The sequence below is a fragment of the Mesoplodon mirus genome (genome assembly GCF_964341445.2).
Source record: "Mesoplodon mirus genome assembly, chromosome: 6".
Classification (NCBI taxonomy): Eukaryota; Metazoa; Chordata; class Mammalia; order Artiodactyla; family Ziphiidae; genus Mesoplodon; species Mesoplodon mirus.
The window spans coordinates 137976430-137997437 of NC_138982.1; the positions used below are offsets into that span (position 1 = coordinate 137976430).

Here is a 21008-nt window from a genome sequence, read left to right on the forward strand (position 1 = left end):
AAATCTTTCCATCATGGAATCTATGAAATAGTAAAAAGAATCTCACCTGGAGGAGTATTTGAGAAAAGTCCAAGAGGTAGAAAAGATCCTAGCAGAGCTGGTTCTCACCCAGCCACTGACACTCAGCCATGTAACCCCCAGCTCACCAAGGCTTGCCTTCTTATTTGTCAAATGGGGCTCTTGGACTGGATGAACACTAAGGATGTCTCGAACTCATAAAATCAGTGATTTTTACATTGCAGTAGCTCCAAAGCCATAATGGCCCATGACAAGGAGTTCCTTGGCAATACTAGCTTGGAGGAAAGAACCCAGTGCCATTCACTTCCAGGACTGTGGTCTCATTGAATTTGTACTCAGGGAAGCAGGTGCAAAGTCCACTCTTGACTTTATTAGATGTGAAAATATAATCAGAGACGAAAAGAGAGGTCACCTCTCCTGCTCAAATAAACTTTCTTTCAGTGAGTCCCCAAGAGATGGATATGGAGAGCCCAATGTTTTCCACTTTCAAGTTTAAAAGGCCCAGAAAGAGTCACTGTCCCTACAGCCAAACCTTGGAGAAGAGCTTGCTTCTTCTTCCCAGCAAAGGGCCACATGGTCTGCTCTCCGCCCAGGAAATTCAGAGGGTTGGAAACAAATTAAGCCATGATTTAAGTAATTTCATCTATGTGTTTCCAGAAATTAATTATATTTATTGTATCTGACACCAGTCATGGACAGCAAGCACCTTTTGTGAGTCTTACAACAAAACTTAGAGAGCATTACTCGTAATGGCTGATTTTGCTTTATTATATCTGACTCAGAGCCAAAGGTAGACAGCACTTAGAGCCGTCTGTGGACATTAATGTTTGGAAAGCAACAACGACAGCTCCTCTCCCTGGCCTCCTACCAGCACTTGCACATGCAGCCCACCCCCTCTCAGTATAAGGATGATGGGGGTGGGAGGTGGCAGGGAGGCAGGGAAGCTGTTCAACACCCTTAGGATTTGTTGTGTAGCCACCATACCTCAAGCAGAGTGCTAGGCATTGCTGGATCCTCAGCAGTGGGTAAGACAAGGATCCCCGCCCTCCAGGTATAATTGATAATAGTCTAAAAAACATTATCCCATAAAAATCATATTATATGTCATAAGACAGGATGAGGATGTACACAAAAGGGAAAGATGCATTCTAGTTGGGAGAAATCAGGAAAGGAGGTGGCATATGAGATGAGCCAGCAAAGAAGAGGCATCTCTTAGGAAGACACAAATGGGAACTGATTTGGGGTGCCAAGAACAGCATAAGCGAAGGTGGGAAACCAAGGAAGCCTGGGGCATGTTCAGGCAAGGCTTCAGATGGCATGTGTCCAGGTGGGGAAATAGCACACAGTGGGACGGGAAAGATGGAGCATGCTGTTGAAGGCCTTGAATACTTCCTGAAGAGCGTGCCTATGTTTGGTAGTCAGTAAGAAGCATGCACACCATTGAGCATAGGAGTTAAGAAAAGAGCTACGCTCCAAGGATATTAGTGCAGGAATAGTGTTAGGTATGCAGCCAGCAGGGCCTTAAGAAATTGCCTTCCCTGGCCCGATTGAGAGACACTTCTCTGGACCACAGGCACACCTGGTGATTAGGGTCTGTAGTGTTGCTTCAACACTACAGAAATTAACATGGCGGCCTTGGCAAATTTCAGTCAGCTGGCCTGGGAACCTAACTATCATGTGTCCATAGAAAAATGCAATTTTGAATTTCAAGCTGTTGCCATAGAAACAAGCTTCAAAGACAGCCCATTTGTGAGCTGCAGATGACGAAGATTTGTGTCATATCTTTAAGGCGTGCTTTCACTTTTCAAGAATTTGACATCTAGTGGAAAAGATGAACATATTTTGGACAAAGGAACCAGGATATCCAAGCATGAGGGCATTTACATCCACCTGTGCCCACGATATCAGAACAAGAACATAACCCATCAGGGAGCACCCACACACATATCTCACTAGCTACACAATGGTCTGTCTCCATAAGCCTTAAAAAAATAGCAAGGATGTGAAATGGTTCTAAAATCCATAACATCTTCCCAGAGTTAATTTTACTGGGAAATTGTTCCCCCTTTTTAGAACATTAGTCCCTAAGGACAGAGTACAGTGAGGAGAAACTTGGTTTTTTATGAATTTGCCTAAGAAAGTTGATACACACTAAAGTCCATCTAGTTATGCATTTCCCTCACATCTGTCCCTTGTTTGTTTACTTTGAAACCACAAATCTAAATCTTCTTGGGACACTCAATGCAAAATAATAATAAACGTCTGGTCATGTTTATTTGGCTTTAAAGGAAAAAAGTAGCAGAAGAAAAGAACAAGGTCTCAGCTAATGATTAAGAAAATATGGCGGAAATGAACATCTACGAAAAATGAATCAAGAATTAATCTCTGTATCTCTGCATTGTCAATGGATTCTTTTTCTTCACAAAGAAGATACTTATGGCTTTCTTCCCTGTGTGTTTTCTGGATCCATCACTGAGATGCCATATTTTATTGTGCCAAATATATTAATAAGTTCTTAAGCATCATAAAAAGTCTCTATTACTTATCTTTGAAAAAATATGTAACAAAAGATACAGTAAAATTGTACCAGTAAAATTATGAATGCTAGCATAAATAGGCATATGTACATATTTATATGTCTATTGAGAAATGCATATCTATACATTAACTTTTTATTTCAACATAATTTTAGGTTTACATTAAAGTTGAAGAATAGTATAATGAATTTAAAATTCCCATGTAACTTTCACCTAGATTCCCCAAATATTACCATTTATCTTGTGTGTGTAGCTAGATACATAAGTTCCAGACATGATGCACTTTTATCCCTAATCACTGAAGTTTGTGTCTCCTAAAAACAAGAACATTCTCTTACATAACCACAATATCATTATCCAAGTAAGAAAATTAACAATACTATTGCCCAATACCTATTATGCAGACTTTATTCAAATTTGGCCAATTGTCCAAATAGTGACCTTGAGAGCAAAGGAAAATCCCGCATCACACATAGCGTTGATTTGACATATGTTCAGCAATACCGACCACCTTCATGTGTAAAGAGCAGCGAAACTGTTGCTGTCATGAAGAATCTCAGAAAATATTCCCTTGAGTTCTTCCTGAGGAATTTACTAGAGCACAAGCTTCAGACAACCAAAATGACTAGAGAAGCAAGCACACAAGGCAGGTGGTGAGCATTTTAACATGTGGTTACTTGAAAAACTAAAACTTAATGAGACTTTATAAAGGGAGACTTTATAGTCTATATGACTATATAAATATAGATCTGCCTACAAGTAGATAGTAAAACCATAAAAAATAGAGGGAGAAAGAAGGTAGCATATGTGACAAAATGAAGTTAACCATTTTCAGGGATCATAATTGGTGGTAATAGCATTATGTAGTTATTCTGAGACTGTTGTGTATATACTATGGAATAAAGCAAGTGAGTAATTATGGGACGTTCTAATTCTACCACTCTAATTCTGTGTGCTTGAGAACAAAGGTTTTTGGTGTGAAATAAAGGAGATACACATGCAGTACAGAGGAAGTAAAGTACAAACACTGTAGTCTTTAACTTGAATTAGAAATCAGTATGAGTTCACAAGGCAGTTTATCTTAGATAATAGGTAGATAGGTAGATAGATAGATAGATAGACAGATAGATGATAGATAGATAGATAGATAAACAGACATAGATATAGACATATACATACATATGTGTTTTCCTAGCTCTGTCCACCGGAAAAGCCTAGAAATGGTGATGAACTCAGTTTTAGATTCATGTCGAGCAACTAGTTATAGAGGCCTAACTTGAAGAGCTTCTCTGGGTCAAAGATGGGACAATGTGAACCCCCATAAGGAGGAGAATTGCTATAGATTGAAACTCATCAAATATGTTTAAATCCATGAGCTCATAATGATATGTTTTAAAACCCTAACTGGTCAACTTTCAAGGATGACAAGGAACCCATACATTATCTTGAAAACTAAGCAAGTAAAAGGAGAGTGCCAAATATTTATATTACTTTCCTATATGAACTATACCACCAGGTAACCAAATAGTAGATGAAAGATGGTATCTCCTTATAAAATTATCCCAGCTAATATAGCTGGGATAAACAAAAACTAAATGATGTAATTAGAACATCAGCATTCTGCAGTGCTCAGAGAATGAGTAGATCTAGACAATGTACATCATATAAAAAAACAAGGGAGAAATGAGCATGTATGTGATGGAAGAAAACAGCACAACCTACGATATTCTAGTCCAGGAGCTAAACCTGGACCTGGTAAGACTTCTGGATCCAAATGCCTATTTATAGGAGGACAGAGAACAGAGAAGCATGTTGATCTGCACCATGAGTGTGCAGTCAGCAAATTCCAGACTGGCAGATACTCCACAGGTCAGAGGGCCCAGGTTGTTCAGGTTTAAATGTAAAAACATTTTTTAATGGGAAAAACCTATAGTGTGTAGGGCTGCATACTTTGGATTAAACCATAATGATGCAACAAATTTAATGCCATAATATCCATAAAAGTGATTACTTTTGGTGCGAGTGAGGGAATTTCTAGGGTGACTTGCAAAGTTCTACAAAGTTTTACAATAAAACTGCTTTAAAATACATTTAAAAGTCAAAAACTTAATAGGTGCTGTTTTAAAAAGACTTTCCAGAACAGGGATCCATTATCATTATGATATACAATGTGGGGAAACCCTTACAGTATACATCTACATATAAAATAAATGTCTAGAAGAAGTCTTGAAGCCTGCACACCGAACTATGAACTGTGAAGGGGAGGTGGTCCTGATGCAGCCCAGAATGAGATGGAGAGAGAGCCAGGAGACAGCCCAAGAGGACTCTCACATTTAGCTTGATGTATTTTTATACCATTTGCATTTTTACAAGTGACTTTTCATGTATTGCTTTTTTTTTTAACATCTTTATTGGAGTATAACTGCTTTACAATGGTGTGTTAGTTTCTGCTTTATAACAAAGTGAATCAGCTGTACATATACATATATCCCGATATCTCCTCTCTCTTGTGTCTCCCTCCTACCCTCCCTATCCCACCCCTCTAGGTGGTCACAAAGCACCGGGCTGATCTCCCTATGCTATGTGGCTGCTTCCCACTAGCTATCTATTTTACATTTGGTAGTGTATATATGTCCATGCCACTCTCTCACTTCATCCCAGCTTATCCTTCCCCCTCCCCATGTCCTCAAGTCCATTCTCTACATCTGCATCTTTATTCCTGTCCTGCCCCTAGGTTCTTCAGAACCTTTTTTTTTTTTTAGAGTCCATATATATGTGTTAGCATACGGTATTTGTTTTTCTCTTTATGACTTACTTCACTCTGTATGACAGTCTCTAGGTCCATCCACCTCACTACAAATAACTCAACTTTGTTTCTTTTTATGGCTGAGTAATATTCCATTGTATATATGTGCCACATCTTCTTTATCCATTCATCTCTCAATGGACATTTAGGTTGCTTCCATATTCTGGCTATTGTAAATAGAGCTGCAATGAACACTGTGGTACACGACTCTTTTTGAATTATGGTATTCTCAGGCTATATGCCCAGTAGTGGGATTGCTGGGTTTTATGGTAGTTCTATTTTTAGTTTTCTTATGGAATCTCCATACTGTTCTCCATAGTGGCTGTAATGGGACCTAATGAAACTTAAAAGCTTTTGCACAGCAAAGGAAACCATAAACAAGACCAAAAGACAACCCTCAGAATGGGAGAAAATATTTGCAAATGAAGCAACTGACAAAGGATTAATCTCCAAAATTTACAAGCAGCTCATGCAGCTCAATATCAAAAAAACAAACAATCCAATCCAAAAATGGGCAGAAGACCTAAACAGACATTTCTCCAAAGAAGATATGCAGATTGCCAACAAACACATGAAAGGATGCTCAACATCATTAATCATTAGAGAAATGCAAATCAAAACTACAATAAGGTATCACCTCACACCAGTCAGAATGGCCATCAACAAAAAATCTACAAACAAATTCTGGAGAGGGTGTAGAGAAAAGGGAACCCCCTTGCACTGTTGGTGGGAATGTAAATTCATGTATTGTTTATATAGATTAAATGACTCAATCAATCAAGGAGTCAGTGAACTAAAGAATGTGCGAGCTAATGGGAAAAAGTGGGTGAGCAAGTGAATAAGTAAGTGAGTGATTTAATGAATAAGTGAATGTGTAAGTGAGAGAGGGAGGGAGCAAATAAATGGAGAAAGAAAAAAGTACCCCAGTATGGTAGGCAGGTCCTAATAGAAAAGTCTTTATAAAATCATGTTTAGCAAACCACAAGGAAAAAACAGAACATGGGAAATACGGTCAACCCAGATATTTCATGGCCTGCGTATCTGAAGATCCTTAAATCCCTAGCCACTGATTCATTGAGATTATATGCTAAAATTTTATAAATGAAAAATTTACAAGGAAACTTGAGGAGCGACCAGTCAAGTATGAATTCAGAACCAAATGCCACTTTGAAAGATCCTGTGTATCCATCCTAACACCAGCCTGCCTACACTCCCCTCCAGGAAACCCCTAATCATGCAATCCCACCAGGAAGTTTCCCTGGCCTTTCAAATTTCATCATCCGCAAAGAATTCTAAAGCACACCCCTGCATCCACCCAGAACTGCAAACATTCCTTTTAAACACAGAACCACAGCCTCTGAATCCCTGACCACCCAGTGTCCAAATTCAGAGCCAAGAGGTGTTCTTTCAAACTTGAAGCAGTTCAGAACCACCTACCTCCAAGTTTCTTCGAGTCACCATACTTAACTCTGGGAATTCGAGGTTCTGGAAAGCTTGTCAGAAGGAGAGTATGTTGCTTAATTTCTCTGGGCTTCTGTCACGGTCTCCATCTGTAAAATGGAAGGAATTCATCACCCATCACAGAGGGGCATGTGACCTCAATGAGAGAATTATGTGAAATGCTTAATATGATGCCTGCTTCACAGCAAGTGTTCAGTGGGTGTTTGCTGTGGTTCCTTACTTTTATTAAGGTGAAATTCACGTAACATAAAATTTTCCATTTTAAGGTGCACAATTCAGTGGCAATTAGTATGGTCACAGTACTGTGAACCACTTCCCTCTAGATCTGAAACATTTTCATTACCCAAAAAAGCCCCGTATTCACTAAGCAATTAACTCCCTATTTCCCTTCTCCCCTGCTCCAGCAACCACTAATCTGCTTTCTGTCTCTATGGCTTTACCCATCCTGGATGTATCATATAAACAGAATCATACAATATGGGACCTGCTGTGTCTGGCTTCTTTCACTAAGTATAATGTTTTCAAGATTCATCCATATCATAGTGTGTATCAATACTTCATTCCTTTTTAAGGCTGAATAATATTCCGTTGTATGTGTATACCACAATTTGTTTATCTGTTCATCTGTTGATGACATCTGGGTTGTTTCCACCTTTTGGCTGTCATGAATAGCACTGCCATGAACATTCATGTACATGTATTTAAGTGCCTGTTTTCAATTCTTTGGGATATAAACCTAGGAGTGAAATTGTTGGATCATATGGTAATTCTATGTCTAATTTTTTGAGGAACTGCAAAACTATCATTATTTCTAAAACATTCATTTCAGTGTCTACTAAGAACAGGGCATTCTTTCACAGCGGATGCTGTAAATATCCATGAGCTATAGCCCCTGCCCTCTGGGAACTTATTTTCTATAAGCAACATTAATCCAAATGGAAACAAATAGTCATAATTTTCCACAGGCTGTTAGTTTTATTCAAAGTGAGTACCTAAGCAAACTCATAACAATTGAACCTCAAATTTCAAAGTAGTCTTTATCCCCCAAATATACATATTACAAACGTATATAGGTAAATAAGCCTATTCTTTTAAGTAGTGCTGATAACTTCTGAGTCAAACTTGACTTTCTATAGCCAGTAACCGATAAAATATATTTTTAGGCCTTAAATCATACACATCCATGCAAGCACAGATGCAAAACGGCAGAAAGCCTGTCTGACATAATTGCTCAGGTGGATCCATATCTTAGTAAAGGAAGGCTAGAGAAACAAATATAGTATCAAGTGGAGGGGCAATTAACACAGCTCATAGAAACACAGAGGGAAGGACAACATAGGTTTCAGAACAACCAAGCCAGGGCAGAGATTCAAAGAGCAGAACAACACGACAACAATGCCAGGACATGGGGAAGATGTGCCAGTTATGGAAAGAGGCAGGGTTAAAAGATGAGAGAAGAATGTCAGTTTCATGTCCCTGCCAAATCTTTCACAGCTAATTACACCCTGACAGCCTATAAATTCCTCTAATAGTTTTCAATGAAGAAACTTCTTCTACGCATTCCCACAACTATTAAGTAGCGTAGCTGGTTTAGACTAGCTTCCAGAATCACCCAAGTGGCGTTGATTATCATTGATGGGTGTGGACAAGAAAGAAAATAGAATGCATTCTTGTGAGAGCCTCTGGGCAAAAAGCACTATGTATGGTAAGTATAAGATTCCACACATAAAATGTCCCTATTTCCCAACTGAAACAAATATCTGAGGAGTAACTCTTGTCTCCTCTCCTCTTCTCTTCTCTCTCTCTCCCTCTCTCTCTCTCTCCCTCTCTCTCTCTCTTTCCTCCACCCCTCAAACTAGGACCCAACACAATAGCTGAGCTCTCCAACCAACCACCCCTCAAATTCATTTTTCAGAGTCAAGGGATTTATCTTTCCCACCGTGGAAGAGTTCTGGTTCCATATATGTCAGCTAAGAAACAAAAATTCAGTTTTCAGAGACAGAGGCTCACTCATCTCCAACCAGGAGCTTCTTTCATGGTTCTGAATGAAGACAATGATAGCCAGCATTCATATGGTGGCTTTTGTCTTCAAGACACTTTAGAAAGAGGAAGGGGTAATGGGTTAACAGACCACCTTCAAAACCCTATTTTTCAGCTGGCTAGTCTACATTTTGACTGTTTAAATAAAGCAGGAATGGAACAAAGACCCATTCAAAAGGTCTAGTTCTACAGAGAGAGTGAACCATCTATGGGGCAAAAGAAAATAAGTAATAAAATAAGTGTCAAGTCCCCAAAAGTGAACTCCCCTCTGCTAAAGGTCACTGACTTAGGAGTCAGGCACAACTCATTTCAAGTCCTTATCCTGCCATTAACTAGCTCTGTATCCTCTGAAAGCATCCATATTCTCACTGGAAAATAGGAGAAATAACACCACCTACCAAATAGATTTAAGTGAGTTAATGTCCAGCCTAGTGGTCAGTAATTGTGGTGGTAGTGGTAATATTATGCCCCATATCAATGACTCAACTTTTAGAATGTAATTTATTATGTTATAGAACCAAGTCTTTTCAAAATATTAAATGGTTTGGGGATCCTTGAAAATATCGAGAGGTAAGAAGTATTTTGCATTTTTTAAAACAATTTGGGGATTGTTGTTTTAAAGATTTTTTAAACCTTTGCAGTTAATAGCTGGGCACTACTGATGTAGCATGCGAGCATGAGCCATGATTCTTCCAAGATGTTTGAGTAAGGATGTCTGAAACAAGAGATGCACCACATGAAACCCATACAGGCTGCTTCTTCAGCCCATCGCCATGCTTGCCACCATTTATTGGGTTGGCCAAAAAGTTCATTCGGGTTTTTCATAAGATGTTACAGAAAAACCCAAACGAACTTTTTGGCCAACCCAATATTTCCTCTTTGAGTGTGGCTTGGGATAAGGCAGTATCATTTGTGAAAGGAATTGCTCCAAGACACAGAAAGGCTTACAGAGATACTGATTTAAGAGTAAAAATTATGTTTGTTACTTCACCCTCAGTGGGTGAAGACCACTGAGGCTTATAATTGTCCTCTCATCAGCAGAGAATTTAGATGTGTGAAGTAATTTCGCTACCTTGTAAATTTAGTACAGTATCCTGACTTAAATACAACCAAACTGAGCCCACCTGGAGAATTTTAAATATCCAACTGGATATTTACAGATGACTTCAAAATGTGTATCTCCAGCCCAGATCTCACCTATGGATTTCAGAACCATAAATTCCATGTGGCATCTTAAATGCCACTTGTCCAAATCTGATCTTAAGATCATCTCTCCCAGTCCCAGTTCTTCTTCCCTCCTCCTGTGTCTCCTCTCTGAGGGAATGGTCCTTCCTACATCCAGTGTTGTTGAGTAGAATCTGAGGGGCCACCCTTGGCACCATTTTCTCCACCTCCCACCCACACATCACAGCCAACCCATCACCAACTCCTGTCCATTTTCCCTCCTAATAATAATTAGGTCTCTTCACTTCTCTCCAATTCCATGGCCACCAACGTACAAACCCAAGACACTGACATTTTTTGCATGAACTACTCCCCAGCATCCTCCCTGAACCTGCCCTAATCTCTTCCCCACGGTTTCCAGAATGTTCTTCTCAAAACTCAACATTCCACCTTAAATTCCTCCTTGGCTTCCTATTGTTCAGGTCAAGGAGGAAACATTGAGCATGGCCTAGAACACTCACCATGATTTGACCTCACAGACTTTTACCTACTCTGAGCTCCAGCCAGGGTCTCCATTCAAATACATGCCCACTCCTGTCACAGGGTCTTTGCTCATGCTCTTCCCCCTCCCAGACAACCTCTTTCGCCTAACCCCACCTCCATCTGGAGAATTCCTACTTGCCCTTCAAACCTCTGCTCAAAAATTGCTCCCTAAGAAATTGTCTTGGTCAGATTCTTACATTCCATGTGGTTCAGCGTGGCTCCATATGTTCATGGAACCATATCTCTTTCTTCAGTGCTCTCCTTTCAGTCTGCATTTATCACACCCCCCCCACCTCACTGTTGTGACTGTTGTAATTGCTCCTCTACTAGCCTGTGAGCCCAATGAGAGCAGGGACTGTGTCTGGTTTGTGCACCGTTATACCCTGATTACCAAGGCCAGTGTATAGTGAAAAGTAGGCACTTGGTAAATAGCTGTTGAATGAATGATGAAGTGGATGCATGTGAAAAGGTATATTACACATCTAATAGGAGGATATGAGAGCCTCAAGTGTAACCTTAAAAAGAGTCTATAGGACAAAATTCCAGGGCATGGCTAGGGAAGGGCAAAAGGGCTTCTGCATCCCAGGTCAGAGTCCTACAGCAATGCTACAAAGACCCTAGCCTTGGTTATTTCTAGCAAATTCTGTAGAAAGAGATGGTACAAATATTTGGGCATCTTCCTTTTATATCACCACCCTGAGAATCTTGAGTTTCAAATGGAGAGTCAGTCAGTGGTGGGGGTGGTGATGAGAGAAAGAACGAAGGAAAGTGTCATTCCAAAACATTCTAGAGCTTTCAGGACAAAATGCAAATGTGCCAAAGAATATCAGATAGAAATTGGGCCTATCTACAGTTTCGCAAAATGAATAAGGAGATCTCACAAATATCCATGCGTTTCATATCTTTTACAAATTATGTAGCCCCTCCAACCATCTTAAACACTGTTGGAAATTTCCAACTAACTGGGAAAAATATAGTCCTCAGCCTTTCCTCAAGATGTCTGAGGAAGTGAGACTTGACACAGGTTTTTTGACATGTGGCAAAAGCCACGTCATGTTTCAGAAGGAAGATGGGAAGAGGTGTGTCCTGCCCAACCACATAGAATTTCTCGGCTGAGAACAGCCACTAGATCTGTGGCCCGGCTGTGAGCTGCCAGAGGATGCTTGCCTAAATGCTAAGAGGACTCCAGTCACGTGTTTTATCTGTTTTGATAATTACTCGTTCATTTGAAAAGAAAAAAAAAAAAGAGCATCCATCTCACATGTGAGCCTACATTTAAAATCAAGCTTTCATGATGCATCTTTAGAGAACTAAAAATCTAACAATGCAAGGATAGAACCCTCCTGCAGAAAGACTAGCACCTTCCCCAAAAGCTACCAGGCTGTTCTTTCCAGCTCAAAGTTTATTTCTTTATTTCCTTTAAAAACTTCAACTTGAAAGAATATACATGATATTCTGAATTTGCATTGCAATCAGAACAACAGAAGTCTAAATTCAAGCTTTAAATAAAAGTGAAAAATGGGTATCTTGCTGGCTTCTCCTGCCCCAGATCAGATGATTGAGAACATGTTCAAGAACCTAATCCCATGAAATATGCCAGGTGCTGTCACTCATCCAACTCTCTTTTACTCTTTCTGAAGACCCCACCTGTACTGCTTCACTTCTGAAGACCCCACCTGTATTGCTTCATCTCCCCTACCTGAACCAACTCTAAGCCAACCCAGAAATCTTTTCTTCTAAGTTCACTGAACCTCGAACTTTAACCCCCTGACATTTTCTTGCCTTGGAAAAACCCTAAAGCTTTCAGAGTAGTTAACAAACAGTAGGTGTCGGCCTCCAAGGGTTAAGAATTCATGCTCCCAGATGATAATCATCAGTATATTGTTCTGGAAAATTAAATACACCTGGGCCAAGTTTCTTAAGGCTGTATTCTTTGGAGATGTTTCAATTTTTTGAAAAAAGAAGCAGTTCAAGAATGTGAAGTTCATTGTTCACATATAGTTTCCTAGACTTCTTTTCTTTTTTCTCTGGTATTTCATTATGTGATTTGGGTTTTCCCCAGATTTTTACCTACGCTGGGCCTCTTTGATAAGTGAAAAATGTGCTTGCACTCTGCCATCTTAGTAGGGGCATCAAATGACAAAAGAAACTGTTCATTCGAGAAGGCCTAATTGCACTATCATTAGATTCAAGCAATCTATCTGCACAGTTCTCCAGCAACAAGAATGAACTCGGCTGGGTGGGTGCCCTCACTCAAGAAATGCTGATTTAATCCTTCTATGCACCAAACATTAGGCTCGCATCATGTCTCCAGAAAACCTATCAGGATGTTCTGGTTCTCAAGGAATTCACATCTGTTGGGATGATGAACTAGAATAGAGGTGATCACAGGTTCTGCCAGAGGAGTGGACACAAATGGTAGAAGGAAGGCTGAGGAATGCATCACATGATGTAATCACCAGTTCACCAGATGATGGAGATGGCATCACGGCCTCCCAGGTAGAGAAACCAGCAGAGGCAAAGGTACAGAAATGTGAAAGGACATAGGGATGTTCCTAGGTGGCCAGACCAAGCCGTGGGGAAGAGAAACAAAACTGAAACCTAGGAATATCTATGAAAAATGGGTGATGAAAGCTTTGGTGTGTTGGCTTTATTCTGCATTAAGAGGAAGGCAAAACACAAGGAGGGCTTTTAGTCTGACAAGGGATTGAACAAGGAGCTGTAATAGGAAGCATGACCAATATATTTCTCCTCTGGCTGTAAGAGAAGTGTATGAGGGGGGAGAAGAGAGCAGAGAAGAATCCTTTTCAGTTGAGGACAGCATGAAGGGACTTCAGGAAGAAGGTGGTCTTTGAACAACATTTTAAAGGAGGGCAGGACTCAGACCATGAGTGATGAGAAACAGTGCCCTGATCAGAGCAGGGGCACAGGCTGGCCAGTGAGCATGGCCTGACCCAGAAGGAGCATGGGATCTGCCAGGGTTGGCCGAGGCTACTGGAGGCTTAGAGCAGAAGATAAGCAGGCAAGTTAGACTAGATCGTGTTGTGGAGGCCTCTGAATGCCACATTAAGGATACTGTTCTGAAGACAGCAGCAAGCCTGCAGGGTTGGTGATGTCCAAGATACCCCCACTCTTGCAGTTGGCTGTGATCACGTGGGATGTGATCAGAAGTGGTGGACTCACGTGTCAGATCTTCCCATCCAAGCTGCCAGAGTGCCTCTTCATTGCCTTTTCCTTTCCAGCTGGTGGTGATGATGCTAAGCTCAGAGTATCCTTGGAAGCCCAGTGAATATGACTGAAACTCCATCGGCCTGAATCCCTGAATGAATGGCTGTGTGCACAGAGCCATACCATGACCAGCTTACTCACCCAATACTGTTACATGAGCAGAAACAAACCATCTATTAATTGTGTGTCATTTTATGCTTTGAGACCTATTTGTTATACCAGCTCTGCCTACCCTACCTAACATTGGCCCCAACTAGAAATGGGGACAGAAAAAGTCAAGAGACTTGGGGACATTAGTCCTCCAGACGTGGCTACCAGTTTTAAGTGCAGGTGAGAGTCAAAGATGGAGCCACCATTTCCAGCCAGAATGGAGGGGAATATTGAGAGGCCATTCATCTGAGTTACCATGGAAGGAGGAAAAGGTTTTGGAGGAAGGTAATGAGATTTGGGACCTGTAGAAATTGGGGTATCTGCGGGGTCCCCAGTGGAGCTGTCCTTCAGGCAGTTAGGAACACAGGCAAGGAGCTGGACCACAGGAGCCTGGTAGAGCCACACAGATGCTTCCAGAACAGCCCATGCTACCCAGGAAGCCTCCCTGTGTACTTTCCTCAAATGTTGCAAATGTCTATGTATAAAATAGACAAGGACCTACTGTCTAGGACAGGGAACTCAATATTTTGTTATATTTTGTAATAACCTATAAGAGAAAAAAAGGTTATTTTGTAATAACCTATAATGGAAAAGAATCAGTTATACATACACAACTGAATCACTGTGCGGTACACCTGAAAGTAACACAACACTGTAAAACAACTATATACTTCAATTTTTTTAAAATACTGCAAATGTCAAGGACCACAGACTGTATTAATCAGTTATTTAAAATATTACTGATAACCTTTTAAGGTGAACTCTGAATGGGTTATGGGTGCTAAATTGTCTTGCGTTAGTAAAAACTCCAGCTCTGCCACTTACTAGCATACCAAGAGATGTCACCTCTCAGGGCCTCCATTTTTCTTCTGTATAAAATGGGGTAATGCCTCTGCCCTTGCAGTGAGGAACAAATGGGCAATGTACCCATTACACAGGGCTCAGCGCCCATACATGCAATTACTGTAAACAAATGACAATAAGTACAGCATTTATTGAATTATTCTAAGTGTGCTACGGGATCCACCCACTTAATCTTGACAAACTCTGGTACAATCACTTTCCCCATTATACAGAACAGGAATCTGAGACCAGAGAGGTTAAGTAACTTGCTCAAGATTACACAGCTAATGGTGAAGCTGGGCTCCAGCCCCAGCAGGCAGGCTGTGGCACGTGGGCTCTTCCCTGCCACATGACACAACCATCCTGGGAAGGCACAGTCCCCTCAGGAGGACAGTGTCCCTCTTCCTCCTTGTTCTTTCCTGAGTCATAACCTAGGAAGCATCTCCAGCAGTTGTAAGCACTTGCTCATTGCCTCTATCAAGCAGTTCATCAAGGCAGCTGGCAGTCCTCCGCAGGTTCTAAGTGGTTATGAGAACTTTTGACTTATTCTTGAATAACATTTTCGCAGTAATGGAGAAAAGTCAAGAATTCCCAAAAAAAACAAATGCCAGTCGGGCAAGATAACAATCCCAGGGCTGGGCTTCCCTGGTGGTGCAGTGGTTAAGAATCTGCCTGGCAATGCAGGGGACACGGGTTCGAGCCCTGGTCTGGGAAGATCCTACATGCCACGGAGCAACTGAGCCCATGCGCCACAACAACTGAGCTTGCGCTCCAGAGCCTGTGAGCCACAACTACTGAGCCCACGTACCACAACTGCTGAAGCCCGCGTGCCTAGAGCCCGTGCTCTGCAACAAGAGAAGCCACCGCAATGAGAAGCCCGTGCACCGCTACAAAGAGTAGCCCCCACTTGCCGCAACCAGAGAAAAGCCCATGCGCTGCAATGAAGACCCAACGAAGACCCAACGCAGCCAAAACTAAAATTAATAATAATAAAAAAAATTTTAATAAAATAAACAATCCCAGGGCTTCTATAATGCTCTTAATTTTCCAAAGCATGCCCGTGATCTTCATCTCACTTCCACCAAAGGAGATTGGAACTCGGGCCATTCAAAGGTTCATGGAGGGAAACAGAGGACACTGGCAGAGAAAATGTAAACTGTCCCTCTTGAAAGAGGCTACTTGCTGCACCCATTTTTCTCTGTCTTAGCCAGGACCATGTGGAGCCCAGGAGGACAAGCACAGTAGGGGGGAAGGGGAGATGGGTTATTTAAGCTGCTTGGCTTGGGCTGCAGGACCCACCCCATATGGAAGGGCGCCTCTCCAGAGCTTGCTGCTGCTGTTCTTCCCATGGGTGTCTCTTCTCCAGGCTGTTCTACTGCAGGTTTCATTCTGGGGGACAAGATCAGACTGGCGCAGAGGCTCTGCTACAACTTACTGAATGTTAAAGTACCGTGAGGTTAAAACTGAAGCAACACGATGATGCTTGAAAAAACTTCAGGGCTTGGGGCAGCTCAGACCCCAGTGCTCCACTTGGTAGAGTGTAATTTCCCACATGGGGAGACCCGGGATGCTGTGCTGCCACCATGTTACTATTACAACACTCCAAGCAGCTGCAAAGCCGAAATGCCCAGAGTACTTCTTGGTAGTTTCTGACCCTGTCTGCAGGAAGCTTGACAGGACCCAGAGGCTTGGGTCAAGCATCTCGCTTGATCCGTGCACTCTCTGCCACCTCCCAGCTCTTACTGTTAGCGCCTGCAGAAGCCACAGGCACTGAGAACTTTCCTCCATGGTGCACAGACGTCCCCAGGCTCCTTTCAGGATTCCAAAGAGCTCATGGACCTTCTTCTCCCAGTTACATCCCTTATTCCTAAGCCTTGGTGCCCATCTCACCCTCCTTTAAAAGGGGGGAGTGGTATATTATATTTTAAGAACCCGGAATAAAACAGGAATCAATCAACATATTTCTTAGAAGAACTTCCACGAGTCTCTGGCCTCACCAGCCACAGAGGCTGGCTGTTGCCTTCTTCTTTGCTCAGCCTGCAGCTCATTTAAGGATTGTTAGAGATGACTCACGTTCCAGTTCTTAAAATCAAACTTCTGCCAAATCCAAGACTCTGAATTTATCCAAATGGTGGAAACATGCCTTTACCACCCATCCACCAAAATACCTCCCATTCAGATCAACATTATGGCTGATTCAATCCTCTCAAATTTTAAAAATATTCTTACGCTTTCACCATCAGGGCAGAAGCCGTCAGTGTTCCTCACACAGGCTCAGAGAGTTCCATTCACAGTGCGGTTTACCGACCAGGGTTCTTGGTCTTCCTTTTTTTTTTTTTTTAACATCTTTATTGGAGTATAATTGCTTTACAATGGTGTGTTAGTTCTGCTGTATAAAAAGTGAATCAGCTATATGCATATGTATATCCCCATAGCCCCTCCCTCTTGTGTCTCCCTCCCACCCTCCCTATCCCACCCCTCTAGGTGGTCACAAAGCACCGAGCTGATTTCCCTGTGCTATATGGCTGCTTCCCACAAGTTATCTATTTTACATTTGGTAGTGTATATATGTCCATGTCACTCTCTCACTTCGTCCCAGCTTACCCTTCCCCCTCCCTGTATTCTCAAGTCCATTCTCTATGTCCGCATCTTTATTCCTGTCCTGCCCCTAGGTTTTTCAGAACAATTTTTTTTTTAGATTCCATATATATGTGTTAGCATATGGTATTTTTTTTCTCTTTCTGACTTACTTCACTCTGTATGACAGAATCTAGGTCCATCCACCTCGCTACAAATAATTCAATTTTGTTTCTTTTTATGGCTGAGTAATATTCCATTGTATATATGTGCCACATCTTCTTTATCCATTCATCCGATGATGGACACTTAGGTTGCTTCCATATCCTGGCTATTGTAAATAGAGCTGAAATGAACATTGTGGTACATGACTCTGTTTGAATTACGGTTTTCTCAGGGTATATGCGAGTAGTGGGATTGCTGTGTAGTATGGCAGTTCTATATTTAGTTTTTTAAGTAACCTCCATACTGTTCTCCATAGTAGCTGTATCAATTTACATTCCCACCAACAGTGCAAGAGGGTTCCCTTTTCTCCACACCCTCTCCAGCATTTACTCTTTGCAGATTTTTTGATGATGGCCATTCTGACTGGTGTGAGGTGACACCTCATTGTAGTTTTGATTTGCATTTCTCTAATGATTAATGATGTTGAGCATCCTTTCATGTGTTTGTTGGCCATCTGTACATCTTCTTTGGAGAAATCTCTGCTTAGGTCTTCTGCCCATTTTTGGATTGGGTTGTTTGTTTTTTTGATATTGAGCTGCTTATAAATTTTGGAGATTAATCCTTCATCAGTTGCTTCATTTGCAAATATTTTCTCCCATTCTGAGGGCTGTCTTTTCATCTTGTTTATGGTTTCCTTTGCTGTGCAAAAGCTTTGAAGTTTTATTAGGTCCCATTTGTTTATTTTTATTTCCATTTCTCTAGGAGGTGGGTCAAAAAGGATCTTGCTGTGATTTATGTCATAGAGTGTTCTGCCTATGTTTTCCTCTAAGAGTTTTATAGTGTCTGGCTTTACTTTTAGGTCTTTAATCCATTTTGAGTTTATTTTTGTGGGGTGTTAGGGAGTGTTCTAATTTCATTCTTTTACATGTAGCTGTCCAGTTTTCCCAGCACCACTTATTGAAAAGGCTGTCTTTTCTCCATTGTATACTCTTGCCTCCTTTATCAAAAATAAGGTGACCATATGTACATGGGTTTATCTCTGGGCTTTCTATTCTGTTCCATCGACCTATATTTCTGTTTTTGTGCCAGTACCATACTATCTTGATTACTGTAGCTTTGTAGTATAGTCTGAAATCCAGGAGCCTGATTCCTCCAGCTCCATTTTTCTTTCTCAAGATTGCTTTGACTATTCGGGGTCTTTTGTGTTTCCATACAAATTGTGAAATTTTTTGTTCTAGTTCTGTGAAAAATGCCATTGATAGTTTGATAGGGATTGCATTGAATCTGTAGATTGCTTTGGGTAGTATCATCATTTTCACATTGTTGATTCTCTCAATCCAAGAACATGGTATATCTCTCCATCTGTTTGTATCCTCTTTAATTTCTTTCATCAGTGTCTTATAGTTTTCTGCATACAGGTCTTTTGTCTCCTTAGATAGGTTTATTCCTAGGTATTTTATTCTTTTTGTTGCAATGGTAAATGGGAGTGTTTCCTTAATTTCCCTTTCAGATTTTTCACCATTAGTGTATAGGAATGCAAGAGATTTCTGTGCATTAATTTTGTATCCTGCAACTTTACCAAATTCATTGATTAGCTCTAATAGTTTTCTCATAGCATCTTTAGGATTCTCTACATATAGTATCACATCATCTGCAAACAGTGACAGCTTTACTGCTTCTTTTCCAATTTGGATTCCTTTTATTTCTTTTTCCTCTCTGATTTCCGTGGCTAAACTTGCAAAACTATGTTCAATGGTAATGGTGAGAGTGGACAACCTTGTCTTGTTCCTGATCTTAGAGGAAATCGTTTCAGCTTTTCACGATTGAGAACGATGTTGGCTGTGGGTTTGTCACATATGGCCTTTATTATGTTGAGGTAAGTTCCCTCTATGCCTACTTTCTGGAGGGTTTTTATCATAAATTGGTGTTGAATTTTGTCAAAAGCTTTTTCTGCATCTATTGAGATGATCATATGGTTTTTCTCCTTCAATTTGTTAATATGGTTTCCCACATTGATTGATTTGCGTATATTGAAGAATCCTTGCATTCCTGGGATAAACCCCACTTGATCATGGTGTATGATCCTTTGAATGTGCTGTTGGATTCTGTTTGCTGGTATTTTGTTGAGGATTTTTGCATCTATGTTCATCAGTGATATTGTTGGCCTTCCTTAATCAATAGAAACTGACTAGAGGCCAGACAAGAAATACAAACAAGGCTTTATTGGGGCTGCTGCTGCAGCAAGGGGGAGCAAAAACAAGTAACATGTTCCCTTACTCACTTCCCAAGGGAGGACAAGCTGGTTCCTCATATGGGATGAGGGTAAGAGCGGGTTCAGTGTTCCTCATATACGATGAGGATAAGGGCAGGTCCAGGGGTCGGGCCAGAGGAGTGGCTTAGGGGTTTGCCCACCCCTTTGGTGGTGTGTACAGGGGTATGCACAATAGTCTGCTTTTGCTCCCGGTACTCTGTTTTTGCTCCCAGCTCTTCAGAAGTGGCAGTTGGGTTTTTGGTCTTTTTCTTTCTTGTTGTCCATAATTTGCCCCAACTGCACATGGATGCAGTTATTTTTAGTCCCTTATAGTTTCTTTGTATTTTGTTGCTTGAAAAGATGTTTGTCCAGGTACAAGCATGCTGCAAAGGGTCCCAGGTCCCAGCCTGTCTCAGGGTTACCAATTCACAGTCTAACAGAGTACTCCTATCATGGGCATTTTTAAAAAGCTGACCAGGGGCTCGGGTATGCACATCTTGATGGTGAGATCCTTTGATTCAAGCTCTTCATTTTGCTGGTGAGAAAGCCAGGCCCATGACATTAAAAGGTTTGCCCAAAGTCACATGGCTATGAAGGAAGCCTCCAACATGACACAGATGCTCAAACAGCTCTGACCTTTGCTCTAGGTCTAAAGGAGGGAAATCACTGTTTATTAATTCCTCTTAGGTAAACAAGCATTTAGTTCTCTCATTGGTAACAACTTCTCTCCTTACCAAAGAAGACTTCATGGCAGAGCGAACTAGGCTCAAAGAGGGAACAGCATTTGACTATGAACAGGTGGAAGGGAGGCTGTTCCAGGCAGCAGAAACAAAGGCATGGAGGTGGAACTTTCTGAGGTACATAACAGGTCACAGAGTAAGTGGTTCCTTGGAGTGGAGCATAGGCAGATGAAAACGATTTAAACAATTGTATCCTTGTAACTATTTTTCAAAAGTAATTACCCTCCCATTACATTAACACATATACAGAGATATAAGTCCCATTATGTGTTAATTCTATCTTATTGTACCTTCAAGAAGTCTCCACCCCAAAACATTGAGGGGGAATCAAGTTTTGCTAATCATAGAAGGTAGATTGTAGAAGGTAAAGAAGAATTTACCAATCATTGGAGTTCTTCATAAAAGGCATGAGTTGCCAGGACTTCTGTGATGGTCCAGTGGTTAAGAATCTGCCTTCCAATGCAGGGGACGTGGGTTCGATCCCT

The 21008-nt window shown here is 41.2% G+C and overlaps 1 protein-coding gene across 9 annotated transcripts in view; it reads right to left on the minus strand.

Moving 5' to 3' along the window:
• SETD4 (SET domain containing 4) overlaps positions 1-21008 on the minus strand; it is a 434330-nt gene that overhangs the window by 235466 nt on the left and 177856 nt on the right. For all 9 annotated transcript variants that reach the window (XR_014294474.1, XR_014294475.1, XR_014294476.1 and 6 more), the window contains one exon: positions 6799-6911. The gene's annotated coding sequence lies outside the window, so the exon portion shown is untranslated. The remainder of the gene's footprint in view (positions 1-6798; positions 6912-21008) is intronic.